Source organism: Malurus melanocephalus, unplaced genomic scaffold (assembly GCF_030028575.1).
Source record: "Malurus melanocephalus ecotype Western Australia unplaced genomic scaffold, MMel_1.1 scaffold_87, whole genome shotgun sequence".
Classification (NCBI taxonomy): Eukaryota; Metazoa; Chordata; class Aves; order Passeriformes; family Maluridae; genus Malurus; species Malurus melanocephalus.
The window spans coordinates 1,140,451-1,146,493 of NW_026623319.1; positions in this window are offsets into that span (position 1 = coordinate 1,140,451).

Genomic DNA, 6,043 nt, shown 5'->3' on the forward strand with positions numbered 1-6,043 from the left:
AACATCTCACCTGGGTGTATTGAAGAGCCCTTGGCCAGTTTGCTGTACTACATTATGGCAGGAGAGAGGATTTGTGTGATTATTGATTACTCTGTGTGGGGACAGCTGAGGTGTTCAGGCTTTTGTTATTCAGATGAATCAGCTGCTGGTCACTTTGTGCTGATTCAYTCCCAGAGCTGGATGTGAGTATTTGGATGGATTTACAGTAACTTCATCCTTTTTACCCGGGGACATGCCAGTCTGCAGAATTGTTACAACTGACTCATTGTTCTGCTGTGTCAGGTAACAAAATATTCTGCTTTCTTTTATTCTGCTCAAGATTTGGTTTCATTACACAGGTCAAGGCTCTTAAAATAAATTCCTGTCAGATTTTTCCCCTCAGTTAACCTAAGTGACACATGTGAGGCATGCATGACACAAAATTTCCTGCTTTATAGAAGGAGGAAAGTCTGCTATAGAAAGCAGAAAAAGTCTGCTTTATAGAAGACTGAAGTGGTTTTGGCATGCTGGAAACACATGCAGAATATATCTCTTAAACATAGGAATATAGTAATGCCTTTCACAAGCATATATTTCAAATTAATTTTGGAATATGAAGCTTATATGAGCACTTAACTGTCAACTACTTGTCACTCTGGGCACATGAAATTAGGAGTTAGAAACCTGATTTGGCTCTCTGTCAAACTAATGACAAATCAATTGTCCCCATCTTAACAAAACTAAATTTTTTAAGGTTTGTAATATTTATATACTATAAAATACACAATTTATTTTACATTACAAAAATGCACTGTTTGTTTTAACTGTACATACATACAGTACTGAATTTATCTAGCTAAAAGTAATCATAATAATTTTACAGATAAACACATAGRATGTTTACTTTTCAAATATAAGTGTTTGATTAGTATGGACAATAAAATAGCAGGATACGTTAAACAGTGTTTMTTGCATACTGAGCACCTTGCCATGACTGTGTATTTCTATCCYCATTAGCTGAGCTGGAGAGGTGTGCCCACAGCTACACTGGGTGYTCTGGCATTTCCATAAGGAAAAATGGGAACCAAGTAGGTCCAGCCTGACTTAAAATTATCCATCTCAGGAGCTCTAAATTCCAGTTTTCCCAAGAGCTTATGTCAACGCTGGTTTTATTTCCAGATAACGATGCATTCCCTGCACCGGGACCGGCCAGAGGCAAGGCTGGTTCTTGCGCTCGGGCTGGCAAGGCTGGCGCTCCCTGGAAGATGCCGAGGTGTGGGATCAGGAGCGCTGCTGGGGCACGGCTGGAGGATCTCCCGTGCCGGGGGAAGGCTCCGAGCTCCGGGGCCAGCGGGGCCCGGGCGGCAGCGGCTCCAGCACCAGGGACAGCGGGCGGGGAGCGGCACCGGGCGGGACGGGAGCGGCTCCTTCCCCCGGCGGCAGCGGCTTAAACGCGGGGTTAAACGCGGCCGTGGGACGGGGAAGGGAAGGGAAAGCACGGCAAGGACAAGGGATTGCTGCCCTGCCCTTCAGCCAGTCCGGGATGGATCCATCTGTCACTCTCCTTTTCACCCTGCACAGCGCATGCAAATAWCAGCGCAGAGCTCCGTAATCCTCAGCCGCTGTTCCCAGAGGTGTGTTAGAGTGTTGTGTACAAACCAAGGTTCTGTTGTCCCTGAAACAAAGCCGTAACATCAGAGAGAGCACTTAAAAATCCCCAAGCAGACCCTGCCCTCCCTTATGGAGATCTGGCTGAGGGCTGATTGTGTGATAGCTCAAATCAGTTAATCAGCCTCTGGAATAGCAACATGCTCATTTCCATCAGTGATGAAACCACTTCTCTGATGTTGTCTTTCAATAGTATAAATTTCTTAGCATGAAAGAGATCTCTTTCACAGCAATAAATGCATAAATTATAAGAAATGCGTAAGGTCAGAAATTAAAAAAAAAAGAAGAACAGAAAAAACGTGCTCACAAGGAGAGTTCACAAATGCTTCTGAACTCTCATTTCAGAAAATAAGACAGGAGTTAATTATTACTTGTGATGGGGTTTCTTATATCCTGAACATTAAAAGAAATTAATAGGAAAAGGTATAAATTTGTCACAACAGTGCTAATTAACATTCTATGATTTSTCACTCCTTTAATAAGTAATTTGCTGTAGTGAGAGCATTAAGCATAAGTGAGAATGAAGCTGCAATAGTATTTTCCTTAAATTTCTTAATTATTCATGGAACAAAAAGCTTTAAATGAATCTTTTTTTTTTTTTTTTTTTTTTTTTACTAATTGAAGAGCAAAATACTTTGTTTCTTTAGTACCAGGAAAGCATTTGTTCTGTGATTTTTGTTTTCTATAACCACAGGTACTGTAAATTTTTGCTAGTTGTACTTGACATATTGGTATTAAAACGTTAATCAGTCCATTCTCTGCTTTTGTGCTGAAAAAGCAGACTTGCTCATAAGGAACTCATTCTGAGTTAAAATTTTGAAAAAAGAGTCGGAAGATAATGGTCTTTTACATTGTCCCCCAATCCTGAGCACTAAATCATCCCAATTAAACAATAATCAAGTGTGTGAAGTTGTGGGGCACAAACGCCTTGGAAAGAAACTCTGACATCATTTACTGCATTTAGATTCATAATTTGATGTTTTGGCCCCTCACATGGAAAAAGTCCATAAGATGGCCCTGTGCAATAGGACAAAAAGTAGAATTTGGGTCTGTGCATTAAAAACTCAGACCTCCTGTTTAAAACTTTCAGAAGATGACTTCATCAAARGAAGAATAGCTCAGTTCTTGGGACACGTGAATCCCTATTTTGAGGCACAAAGCAGAAACACCTGGTGCTTCTACAGCACCTGTGAGGTCATCACAGCTGACTCGAGTGGATTTTCTTTGCATCTCTGTTTCTCCCTGCAAGATGTGGAGTCTTTAATTTAATGGGTAAGTCAAGTTGTTCAGTGGTTTAATTCATCTTAACAAAGGGAAAGAATAAGAACTTTAAAGAAGCAAACAAGTCATAGAAAAATAAAGTCATAGAAAAGAAGTAAAGTCATAGAAAAGGAGGGAATTAAATCAAATAAATTATCTGTCACAGCGAATTGAAATTCATCCCTGATTTTTTTTTTTCCTGATGGCAGAGGTCCTGGGCCATGTTACTGAAACAGAGACTTGAGGTAATAATGGAAGTTACCAGCAACTATAGGCCTGAGAATGGGAAGAAAGAGTAAAGTATGGGGCTGCACTTGCCTGAAAAGTAGGGCAGGAGGGTGATACGTTCTGTGGTACCTAAACGCTGGGAAAAGTGAGAAATATCTGCTTGCAGGGAGGTGTAAGGATCTCTCTGTTTCTGCACTCTGACCTTCCATTGTCCCTTGCAGAGCATTTTGAAAGGATTGTGCAGTTCCCTTGATCTATTTAAGAGAAAGAAACTGTGTCAAATCTCTCCAATCCCAAGCCAGCTGTCTTTCAGATCACATCTATATCATGGCAAGACAGGACAATATAGGATGAACTCTCTAATGTATTTTAATTACTACTGTGTTAAACATTGCTGCCTGTTCTGTTTGGATAAGGACAACTGTGTTTGCAGTAAMACAACCATAAGCAACTCCCAGTACTTCTGAAATAACAGCTCCTGAACACAGTGGACATTAAGTAACTTTTGACAGTATTATTCAGGGATTAGTGCTTTTCTGCTGACTTGACTTTTTCATTTAAATAAGGTCCTGAAGCTTGTATTTGCCTTTATTTCAATACAGTGAAAGACAGGAGCTCAGTGGCAGTCTCAGAACAGCACCTCAAAGACTTTTGCAAGGGGAGGCCCCTTTTCTCTAAAAATCATTAATTTTTGGGATCCACAATGCCCACCAACAGAAGCACTTCTTGTAGGAGCTCTGACATTTGCATCAGATTTTAAAATTTAGTTTGATTGCTGATGTAAGTTTTAAAAATTTATTAACAAAACCTTAAATAGAAGTAGGCTTTGGATTCCAATTTGTGGTGTTTTTTCAATGTGCAAACTTTATGATAAGGGAAAACAAAAACAGCTGCAGGAAAAAAAAAAAAAAAGAAAAAAAAAAAAGAAAACCCTGGGGCATAGAACCCTGAGAATGTCTTGATTCTGCTTGCTACAGTACTACTCTGCTTTTCCTGTGCTTTGCAGTATGAATATTGAAGTCGGCAGGAGTGAGCTCTGTTCAGAGGAGCAGAGACAGCCAAAGCAGTTGTTCTGCAGCAGTCACTGTTTGCTTTGGTCTCTCCTTTGCACGTGGGTAATCCTGAATTCCAGCTTGGTGCCGGGAGATTTGTGCCTCTGCCTCCGTCAGAGGATGAGTTGTTTGTTCTTTGCTACACTTAAGCTAAGAGTGTTTACTAAAGCAATCAGTATTTCTGTRGAGGTGATAGGAGCCTCATTAAAGGGTGAATGCAGAGAGCAGAGGAACAGGCGTAAATATATTTGGTAACTTTAACAATGCAAACTTGCATTGCATTGACTCTACAGTAAGAGCGGAGTCAATTTTTTCTTTCTGAAGTCATGTGGGTCATATGGCCATCAATTGACTCTCTGAAAACAGGTATCACCAGCAGCAGTGCAGAAAAAAGGAATAAACATGCAACAATAGTTCTGTATTTCAAATACAGGTCATCTGCCATCAGTGTGAGTGTCTCTGTTAATGCTGTCCTTCATATRTCCATGATCAAGACATACAGATGGCCTTTAAATAAAGTGTTTTCTGTCTGCTTTTAGTTCCTTGCAGGTCCCATTCTGTCCAACTACATTGGTGCCCTCCTCAGAGTTTATCTCACCTTAGAAGGTTCTTGCTTGCCTTCCCAAGTTCACCTTCCTCCTGAGTTTACTTTAAGGAAGAGTCAACTCAGACATGGCTGTCTCTGTGTTTTTCCTTAAAAAAAGAATCTGCTGTGTTTTTCCTTAAGCAGGAAAAGTATCAGTTTAAGTTCTGGTCAGCTTGGCAGCAAGAAGAATCCTTGAAGGGCTGAGGCTGTAGAATGAAGAGCCTGGAAGAATTAACCAATTCCTGTCACTGCAAAGGTTATCTGCTCCCAAAGTACTAGGAAGAGATGAAAAGGTGTTTATTATTGACACATACAGAAATAAAAAAACAAAACCAGTTTCTCAAACCCTGGATCAGCCTATCTCCAACAGATGCAACCCAATGACTTTGTCATGCTTTGTCCCTTCAAAAAGCTATTTCTGCATGCTGTGGGAGTGCYTCAGGAAGGGAAGGAAYRGAGCTATTGTAAATACAAATGCCTAAATGTGAATATGAATTAAGGTAGGATAGAATAAGTTGGTTTTTCTAAATGAATAATGTACAAGCACACTTAGTTCTTGGCCACTTGCTGTTTGCACTTCACACAAAGGAAAACAAAGCCCGACATCCCAAAACCAAAGCAAAACCCAAACAGAAACCTGGCCYTGCTCGGTGGGGAAACAGTAGTTGCACGTGTTAAAAAAATAAATAATGAAGGTTTCCACAGCAACCCAAGTTCTGTAGTGCAAATTGATGACTTTCATTCTGTTTTATTATATAATCAGAGAACAGATATTCTATTAAAAGTGTTGGTACAWCTGAAGTTATATTGTTAACAAGTTTAGTGCAATCCTAAAACTTCACATCAAGCAATTTGTTTACAAAAGTTTCTGAAAAAAGCTTTATGGAAAGTGTTTTCTTCCCTAAACTTTGGAGAAGCTCTGACTGTGACAAGGGCACTGGGCTGTCAGAATGTTGCAGGAAAACTTTTGTATAACTTATTTCAGCTTTTCCCTTGTTGTGAAGAATCCAAATTCAGTTTTTATGGAAGGAAGTGAAAGAGGAACTTAGAGATGAAATCTAAAGATTGTTTCCCATTTTGGGTACGTGTTCATTGTGGAAACGGTGCGAATTTTGCCAGCTCTTTAGAAGCTCTGGAGATTAATAATAACAAGAAAATTAAATCCCAGTGTCAGCCAAATTTTGATCTCAGCGCTGGTGGTGTCTGGGGTTAGCGCTGCCAGCGGTGCCTGCGCCCGGCCGTGCGAGCTCGGGGCGATGGCGGCAGAGCA